This window comes from Primulina tabacum, chromosome 18 (assembly GCF_025594145.1).
Source record: "Primulina tabacum isolate GXHZ01 chromosome 18, ASM2559414v2, whole genome shotgun sequence".
Classification (NCBI taxonomy): Eukaryota; Viridiplantae; Streptophyta; class Magnoliopsida; order Lamiales; family Gesneriaceae; genus Primulina; species Primulina tabacum.
Window position 1 is genome coordinate 855009 of NC_134567.1, and position 10693 is coordinate 865701.

A 10693-nucleotide genomic window follows, 5' to 3' on the forward strand; every position below is an offset into this window, starting at 1 on the left:
AAATCCTCCAGTCTCATTCTCATTGGCTTTCTCCATGGATGGTTGGCATTAAAGTATGCCACTATTTCAGCTTTTTCTTCGTCCAAGTCTTCCTCCTCTAATTCAGTTGTGAGGGTGGCTTCCAATGGGTCTTTCATGGCATCCTGCACAAAATTACACACAAGTGAGTCCACAACATCAATTCTAAAACAATTATCAGTGTGCAGTGTGTTCTTAAGAGCATTAAAGACGTCAAAATTAATTTCTTCCTCGCCCATTCGCAATCTCAACTTCCCTTCTTGAACATCAATCAGATCCTTGCCAGTCGCAAGGAATGGTCTCCCTAGAATAAAGGGCATCTCCACGTCTTCCTCCATATCAAGTACCACAAAATCTGCAGGAAATATGAATTTGTCCACCTTTACCAAGACGTCCTCTATGACTCCTCGCCGGTATTTGACAGATCTGTCTGATAGTTGCAAGGACATCCTTGTTGGCTTAGGTTCTCCTAATCCGAGTTTCCTGAATACATATAACGGCATAAGATTAATACTCGCACCAAGATCAAACAAAGCTTTATGAAAAACAACATCACCAATCATGCAAGGAATAGAAAAACTCCCTGGATCCTTAAGTTTCGGTGTGATCTTGTTTTGCACTAAAGCAGAGCAATTTTCAGTCAGATTAACCGTCATGTGATCCTCCAACTTCCTCTTATTAGCTAATTTGTCTTTCAAAAATTATGCATAACTAGGCATTTGCATCAAATCATCAGAAAAAGGAATATTGATATAAATTTTTTGAATACTTTATATTGTGCAGTGGGTGCTGGTGTTGAGTTGAAAGACTTACCTTTTGATGACTCAGCATGTTCATCCTGTACTTGAGTTTTTTTTCTGTCCCTCTAGCCTCTAAGATCTTTCCACTCTTCAACGCGATGGCCTTCACTTGCTCTTTTGGATTGGTCTCTGTGTTACTTGGCAAGGTGCTCGGCTCTCTTCTTGCTATCATCTTTGCTAACTGTCCAATTTGATTTTCTAGCCCCTTTATCGATGCATCTTGGTTTTGGAGTCTAGTTTCGGTGGATGAGATGAATTTAGACATCATCTGGTCTAAATTGGACTTTTCTTCTCTAGGAGGGTCAGATATGTACATTGGTTGTTTCCCATATTGTTGTCCTCCCTGTGGTCGATTCTGACTGTTTTGGCCACCCCATAAGAAGTTGGGATGTTGCCTCCATCCAGGATTGTATGTGTTCGAATAAGGGTCATTCCTTGGACGGTTTTGGACTCCCACTTGGTTCACTGGTGCCCCTTCTTGCACATAAAAGGGATTTCCATCTTGACAGTCCTTAACATAGTGTTCTCCTCCGCATTTTTCACAAAATATCTTTTGAAGACGCATAGCCGTGCCACCCATATTCAACCCGTCCAACTTTATGTTCAAAACATCAAGCTATGCAGTGATAACAGAAAGGTCAGTTACCTGGTGGACTCTTGCACTTCTTCGCTGGTTGTTCCTTTCAGATTGAGGACGATAGCTGGTAGCAGCCATCTCCTCCAACAACTCATATCCTTCCTCAGCAATTTTTCTCAAGAGGTTTCCACAAGCAGCAGCATCTATCATAGTATGATTAGGAGTAAGCAAGCCATAGTAAAAGGTTTGAACAAATAACCTAAGTGGCAGTTCGTGATGCGGGCATCTTCGTAATAGATCTTTGAAACGCTCCCATGCTTCATATAAAGACTCCTGCTCGAATTGATCAAATGTAGTGATGTCTGCCCGCAGCTTCATGGTCTTAGATGGAGGAAAGTATTTAATTAGAAACGCTTTCGCCATGTCCTCCCATGTGGTAATCGAACCTACAGGTAAACAATTTAACCATGCTTTAGCTTTGTCAGGTAAGGGGAAAGGAAATAAACGCAGCCTAACAGCATCATCAGAAACTCCATTAAATTTAAAAATATCGCAAATTTCAAGAAAATCTGCGATGTGCGTATTTGGGTCATCTACTGCAGATCCTCCAAACCGGACTGTATTCTGAATCATCTGAATTATAGCTGGCTTGATTTCGAAGTGATTTGCCCGCACAATAGGCCTCACAATGCTGGGGCATGCACCATCAAAAGAAGGCTGGGCATACTCTAGCATTGGTATGCGGCATGGCATCTCAACATGTCTATCCTCATGATGTTCCTCCTCATGCTCGTGCTCGTGCCTCTCCATCATTTCCTTCAGTCTCTGCTGCTGTCTTCTTCTGCAAAAAGTTCTTTCAATTTCAGGGTCAAATTGCTCATGCTCCACGTCAAGTGACTTTGGCATGCACTGGAAGAGATATCTGTAACTGAATATGGAGTGTTAATTTCATAAAAATGAAAAAATGGTAAATAAAATAACTAAAAATAAAATTGTCTTAACAGTCCCCGGCAACGGCGTCAAAAACTTGATCGAGCAAAACTTGCATTGTGGAATCCTCAATAAAAATATAGTTTTGTATGCTCAAAAATTAATCACAAGTGCACGATGTCAAGTAATAGTATAATGTACATGAATACGAGTATCGTTCCACTGAAGACTATATTTTACAATTATTATTTTCAGTTATCAAATCTTTAGCAACAAAATTTGATTGATTGTTTATCACTACTATGCTCAAATAAATATGCAATTAAAAAGATTCAAGAATTAAATAATGAGATATGATATCTAGAATGGTTGATTAAAACTCAATGAGAAGTGAATTTGTTGGGAATTTCAATTCACCTACCCCTCGTTAATTTATTAATTCGTTCGATATTGATTGTATGCTTCCGACATGATTTCCTATTCAATTGAACACGTCCTCTCGAGCTATGCCAAACTAATTATACTCAATGAAGTAATTAAATATCTTTAATTATTTATAATGAGTGAATCGCTTATTGGTTTATCAAATCCCCTAGTTTTCGCCCTACTGGACTATGACTATTGGCGCGTATCCAATTTTATATGTCTATGTAAATTGTAGATCCACGAGCTATGCTACTCGTTCCTATCACAAGCTATCCTCTCGAACTTACTCGCAATATAAAACGTTGTTAAAGTTAGCTACGCTCTAACAACACAATGAAAAATAGTAACACAATCAAGAATAAACCAACAACTGAAATATGAATTAACTAAATCAGAGTTCGGGGTAGGATCCCCTTAAATCCCAACAAATATTTAAGTTTAGCTACTTGAATTCATAATAAAAATAAACTCAACAATGTTTAAAAGATCAAAACTAAGTTAGAAATACTAGATTTGACAAAAAACGCAAAGACGATGCTCGGAAACCTTCGAATCTTCAATCCAAGCGCGAAATCCTCCTCAAGGCTTCGATGGCTGCTGAATGATAATGAATTTTGTCCCCAAAACTCTTCCATATCATCCATATCTAGAAAATAAGGTAAGGAATCGACCAAGAACTCTTTCCAAAATTTCAAGCGCGCCCGGGCGGACATAAGTTTCTGCCCGGGCGGATGGCTTGCGCAGATCTTGTCTTTTAATTTTTCTTTGACGCGCCCGGGCGGACATAAGTTTTCGCAGGGCGGATGACTCTCGCAAAAACTCCTTCTCCCTTATCTTCAGGTGCCCGGGCAGACATAAATATGCGCCGGGCGGATGATTCTCGAATTTCTCCCTTTTTTGCACGAATTTCCTGCATTTTAACCAACTAAACACATGAGCAATAAGAAAACATAAATTATGCTAAAATAACACAAAATGCATGCAATCTAAATGTTAAATGCGACACAATGCGACATAACATGATATGAAAAACAAGTAAAATCCACCTATATCACTCACCATCCTCTGATATAGACAATATGCAATATTGCTTTCAGTGACATAATCTGAAAGCCAACTTGGTGGTCTTCTGTCTCGAGTTGGCAGCCTCACATTGGAAACCTCAGATTCAACATGTTCTTGTTCTTCGTGCTCTGGTATTACTGTACAAGAAATTTGACCTTCGTCCGTCTTATTTTCAACCTGAAATATAGTAGTTTCTGAATTCAGCGTTCTTTTGTCGCCATTTACTTTATCTTCCTCGAAGATAACATCCCTGCTGATGACAAGCTTGTGAACAGTAGGATCCCACAAGCGAAACCCCTTTACTCCATCAGCATATCCCAAGAAGATACATTTTCTAGATTTTGAATCCAACTTCGATCTTTATTGCTCATTGTATAGAACGTATACAGGACTTCCAAATGTATGCGAATGAGAATAATCTGCCGGCTTCCCAGTCCACATCTCCATCAGAGTCTTTAGATCAATCGCTACTGAAGGAGAACAGTTGATAATATAACAAGCGGTTTTGACTGCTTCCACCCAAAATGACTTGTCTAGACCTGCAGTCCTCAACATAACTCTTGTTCTGTCTAACAAGGTTCTATTCATCCGCTCCGCCACCCCATTCTGTTGAGGTGTGTAAGCCGTCGTGAACTGTCTTTTGATGCCCTCATGTTGACAATATGCATCAAATTCGTCATTGGTATATTCTCCTCCATTGTCAGTCCTCAAACACTTGATTTTCTTTTAAGAATAAATTTCAATCCGCGCTTTGAAATCTTTGAAGACTTGGAAAACATCTAATTTCTTCTTTATTGGATGCACCCAACATCTCCTAGAGAAATCATCAATAAACGAGAACAAGGTATCTCGCTCCTCCTAGGGATACAACCGGTGCTTGCCAAACATCCGAATGAATCAGCTCCAATATACTTTTTCTCCTGGTAGTAGAAGTGCCAAAATTTAATCCGTGTTGTTTACTGGTAACACAATGATAACAAAAGAGTAGTGACACTTTTGTAAGTCCCGGCAGCAGGTTCAGTTCTGAGAGAATTTTCAACCCTCGTTCTGACATATGCCCGAGCTTTCTATGCTATAACATTGTTAATTCTTCTTCTGACTCAATTGATGTAACAACTAGTTTTGCTTTTTTGTGTGTTTCTCCCAAAAGTACATACAGATTTGCAGCAACTTTTCCGCCTTCATAACCACAAGCGCACCCTTCACAATTTTCATGATCCCGTTCTCGATACGAGTTTTGCACCCGATATCATCCAATTGCCCCAAGGACAAAAGATTTTTTGTCAGTCCCTTCATATGTCGTACATCCTGTATGGTGCAAATTGTGCCATCAAATATTTTTATTTTGATAGTACCTACCCCGACGGTTTCTAAGGCATGATCATTTCCCACTGCAATGAGAGAAGATGAATTGGACGAAGAGAAAGCCGAAATTGTGGCATACCTCAATGCCAACCAGCCATGGAAGAGGCCAATAAAGATGAGATTAGAGGACTTGGGAGATCGAAGATACTTGATCCCACAGAAGTCAAGCCTGGAGGAGCCACCGACGCTTGAGCTAAAACCATTGCCTCCACACCTCAAGTACATATACCTAGGTGAGCATAACACTTTACCTGTCATAATTTATGCTGCTTTGACAGGTGTGATGGAGGACAAACTGTTGGAAGTTTTGAAAGCACACAAGAGTGCTTTTGCGTGGAAGGTGGCGGATATCAAAGGAATCAATCCATCAGTCTGCATGCACAAGATCTTGATGGAAGATAAGTACTCACCTCTTGTGCAACCTCAAAGAAGATTAAATCCAAATATGCAAGAGGTAATAAAAACAGAAACTATCAAACTCCTTGATGCAGGTATTATCTATCCTATATCTGATAGTGTATGGGTAAGTCTTGTTCAATGTGTGCCGAAAAAAGGTGGGATTACTGTGATCACAAATGAACAAAATGAATTAATTCCCACTAGGACAATTACGGGATGGCGTGTGTGCATTGATTATAGGAAATTAAATGATGCTACCCGTAAAGATCACTTTCCACTACCCTTCATTGATCAAATGCTTGAGAGGTTAGCGGGTCATGAGTTTTATTGTTTTTTGGATGGGTATTCAGGGTATAACCAAATTATGATTGCGCCTGAGGACCAAGAGAAAATCACTTTCACTTGTCCTTATGGCACTTTTGCTTTTAGAAGGATGCCCTTTGGTTTGTGTAATGCCCCTGCCACTTTTCAACGATGCATGACCGCTATATTTCATGACATGATAGAAACCTTTCTTGAAATTTTTATGGATAACTTCTCGATTTTTGGCTCTTCTTTTGATGACTGTTTGCAGAATTTGAAGGTGGTATTGATGAGATGTGAGGAGACAAATTTGGTGCTGAATTGGGAAAAATGCCATTTTATAGTACAAGAGGGAATAGTATTGGGACACAAGATATCAGGGCATGGAATGGAGGTGGATAAGGCAAAAGTTGAAGTTATCAAGAACTTACCACCTCCGGCATCCATTAAGGGAGTTAGAAGTTTTCTAGGCCATGCCGGTTTTTATCGGCGTTTTATCAAAGATTTCTCTAAAATTGCTAAACCTCTATCTTCCTTACTTATGAAAGATGTGCCCTTTGATTTCAATACTGATTGTCTACAGGCATATGAGAACTTGAAGGAGCGCTTGGTGACGGCTCCTGTCTTGGTAGCACCAGATTGGGATCTACCTTTCGAGATTATGTGCGACGCCAGTGACACTACGGTAGGAGCCGTGCTTGGCCAGCGGCAAAACAAGGTATTTCATACATATTACTACGCAAGTAAGACCCTCGATGATGCTCAATTGAGTTATGCAACAACTGAAAAGGAATTACTTGCAGTGGTATTTGCGCTTGACAAATTTCATGCATATCTTGTTTTGTCCAAAGTCATTTTTTACACAGATCACTCAGCACTGAAATATTTGCTTGCTAAAAAAGATGCAAAGCCACGCTTACTTCGGTGGATCTTACTGTTGCAAGAGTTTGACTTAGAAATCAAAGATAAAAAAGGTTTTGAGAATGTGGTGGCAGATCATTTGTCTAGACTGGAACTTGTTAGTAATGACTGTGTAGATCAGGCGATTAATGATTGGTTTCCTGACGAGCAACTGTTTGAGGTGAGAAACTGTCCTTGGTATGCAAATTTCGCTAACTTTCTTGTCACAGGCACACCACCACCAAATCTATCATTTCACCAACGAAAGAAATTCTTCTCTGACGTGAAATATTATTTTTGGGAGGAACCGTTTTTGTTTAAAATTTGTGAAGATTCCATGATAAGAAGGTGTGTTGCAGAGGAGGAGTTTGGGCAAATTCTCAATCATTGCCATGACCATGAGGTAGGTGGTCACTTTGGACCAACAAGGACGACATCTAAGGTACTTGAATGCGGCTTTTATTGGCCAACCCTCTTTAAAGATGCTCGTTCTTATGTGCTAGCCTGTGATAAATGCCAGCGGACAGGTAACATCTCCAACCGTCATGAAATGCCATTGAATAACATCATTGAATGTGAGGTTTTTGATGTGTGGGGGATAGACTTTATGGGACCGTTTCCAGTTCATTCACGAAAAAATATATTTTGGTTGCGGTTGAAATCACCCGGTTCCAAGACAATCCGAACTGAAACTGACCGAAAGTCCAGCTCTCGACTATAAATTGAGAACTACCTCTCGTTCTCTTTTCTTGCATTTATTTCAATTTTTAGTTTGTGCTCTTATTATTTTATTTTATAAATAAAAAAAATATTTAAAAACAAACAGAGGCTATAGCGCTAGACCGCCCTAGCGAACACCAGTGGCACGTTGGGGACAGAGGGTCGCACGCTAGGGCGGCCAAACTTTGCCGCCCCAGCGCCAACCCTTTTGATTTTCACCCGTACGCTTCGCGCATTTGACCGCCCCAGCGCGCCGCGTTATTTAAACGCGACCTCCCCTTTCCCTTGTCATTCTGCACGCCCCAATTTCCCCTCCCACACCGAACACTCTAAAAATCGCCCCTCACCTTCAAATTTCTTCTTGAATTGCAGATTCTCGGGTTCTTACACTCCCAGAGCACTCAATCAGTTGGTGACTCCATTCTTCACTCACATTCAGGACAACCACGCGGATTAACTTGGCAACCCTCCACACACACATTCATTCATGGCCCCAAAGAAATCCAAGGTAACACACGCCTCTTCCTCATCATCATCTGGTATCCGAGATAAATTTGTCACCGAGGAAGCCTGACAGAGATATGAACATGCCAAAGTTCATAGGCGCCCCATTCCAGAGAAGGGGTTTGAATTATCTTCGGGGTCATTAGGTTTGATGCGTGCTATTGCGAACCGGGGATGGGAATCTTTTTGTGCGCCATCTAAGGCCGCGGTGGTTCCGCTTGTGCAAGAATTCTATGCCAACGCCGCCGAGAGTACTGATGGAGCGGCTGTGGTACGGGGTAAGCTAGTTTTTTTCGACTCAACCACGATAATTGCATTATTAGCTACCCTTGTAGTTGATGAGTCTGATTTAGAGGCGCTAATCGACAATCCGAATTTCGAAGTCATTTTGCAATCTATATGTTACCCGGGGGCTAGGTGGAAGACTCCGAGTTGCTTTCTGGAAAAATATTTGTTGTTCAAACCCGCAATGTGGTATGCATTCCTATCAAAACGATTGATGCCAGTGTCACATACCAGTGACGTTCAGAAGGACCGCGCCATCATGGTGTACGCATTAGTAGAGAGGATTCCCATTAATGTGGGCCGGGTGATCTTTTCGCAGATCCAGCAGTCCATACACAGCTCGAGCATCGCCCTATTTTTTCCTAATATTATTACCGAGCTGTGTGTGCGAGCCGGGGTAGTCGTTAATGTGGAAGACGAATGGCTACAACCGATGAGGCCCATTGACGCCTCGTGGGTGAAGACAAAGAGAGGAAAGCGTGCTATTGACTTCCCAGAGGTACCTGAGGAGGAGGCGGCCGCCAACCACCCACCACTACCCCAACAGCCCCGCCCCCGGTCCATTATTGATAGAGTGGACGAGTTGTGTGCCTTTGCGGTCCATCAAGATCAGTATAACACTGTCCATAGCGCACACATGACATCGATGGAGTCTCTGGTACGTGGGATGGAATTGCACATGGGCCTTGACACCGTAGCTTACCCGCCACCACCGGCATACCCACCCCCTTTCCCCTTCTAGTATGCTTATCCTCAGGCCGAAGATGGGGAGCATGGAGTTGCACCACCCGATGACGAGGAGAAGGATCAGTGAGAGGGGAGTCACTTCTATCCCTTCTTTTATTTACTGCATTTCTTTCCATTCATTTTATTTATTTCTTTTACTATTACATGCTTAAGTTATATTGTGTCCATTTTGTTGTGCCCCATCTGTCTCCGTTCTATCATCTATTGCATTGGGGACAATGCTCGACTTTAGTATTGGAGGAGGATGGGTGTTGTGTCGTCTTTGTCGTGTTGGTGCTTTGGTCGTATTGTTCGTTGGCATGTAGTCTTAGTTGTTTTGCATATGTTTGTGTGTCAGCCGACAGTGTTTGGAGTAGTACATTGTTAGCCAAGGATGATTAGGAAGTGATGAGACATGCTCTTTCTGTCGTGTATTCGCACACCTTTAGCACATACTATGGTAAAGATATACAGTTTTATTTAAAACATTGAACTCTCTTTGCACAAATGTTGGAACTAGAAGCATACATGATAAGATGGTGAAAATTTAAAAACTAAAGTGGGGAAGGAAGATGTTTGAAGGTGTAATTGAACTTGATGACATTCTCTTGAATCGAGGTATCTGTCAGCATCGAAAAAAAAAAGGGAAGAAAAAGAAAAAGATGGAGATGTAAGGTGTGGGGGAGCCGAATAAAGAAATGAAATCCTATTCCTGGCTAAAGTTGGAGATGTAAGGTGTTGAGGAGCCGAATAAAGGAATGAAATCCTATTCTTGGCTAAAAATGCAAAACACATGGAGTTGAATCTGAAATGAAAAGTTCTAATATAGTCCTTTCATTACTGTATTCTTATTCAGAAAAAAAAAGTAGTTGCTGATGGATACTGAGTGCAAAGGAATAAAGGAGAGTGATATTTACACTAACAGACTGATTTAAATCTCAGACAATGGTTGAGAATGGATCCCTCTATCATTTGTGATGCTAGGACTAACAACACACACACACGTTCAGGCTTTATTTGAAACGATGTCTAGACCAAGGGAAGTGCGAAGAATTGTGCTTTTCTGTTGATTGACAAGGGAATATGTTGAGTTTCGCTGAGGCTAGTTGATGACTATTAATCCACTGTCGAGCTAATTTATGTCATGTTCCATTCCGTCTTGTCACCTGTTTTGCTCGAGGGCGAGCAAAAGGTTAGTATTGGGGGGTTGACATAGGTGGATTTTACTTGTTTTTCATGTCATGTTTTGTTTCGTTGTGTTGCATTTATCTTTAAAGTGCATGTGTTTTGTCACATTTTAGTTTATATTATGTTTTATTATTAATCATGTGTCTCGGTGTGAAAATGCAGGAGATTCGTGCAAAAATGAGAGAAAAAGAGAATTTGTGGCAGAAGACCTCACGCTAGGGCGGTGAAACTTGACCGCCCCAGCGCGAGTGCAGCAAGGAAACAAGTGTCAAGCAGAAGGTGTCGCGCTAGGAAGGTAAAACTTGACCGCCCCAGCGCGTGAGACTGAAAAAATAAATAACAGAAGACCTCGCGCTAGGGCGGTGAAACTCGACCGCCCCAGCGCGCGAGGTTGCGAAGCACACAACAGGGCAGAAGACCTCGCGCTAGGGCGGTGAAACTTGACCGCCCCAGCGCGACTCAACATGGAAAGATTCCTATTTTATCT

At 41.4% G+C, this 10693-nt stretch overlaps 1 non-coding gene across 1 annotated transcript; it reads left to right on the forward strand.

Moving 5' to 3' along the window:
- The first annotated feature begins 1663 nt into the window (after positions 1–1663).
- LOC142533987 (small nucleolar RNA R71) lies at positions 1664–1769 on the forward strand. The gene has a single exon (XR_012816860.1). It is a non-coding gene; the product is annotated as a small nucleolar RNA R71 (small nucleolar RNA).
- The last annotated feature ends 8924 nt before the right edge of the window (positions 1770–10693 follow it).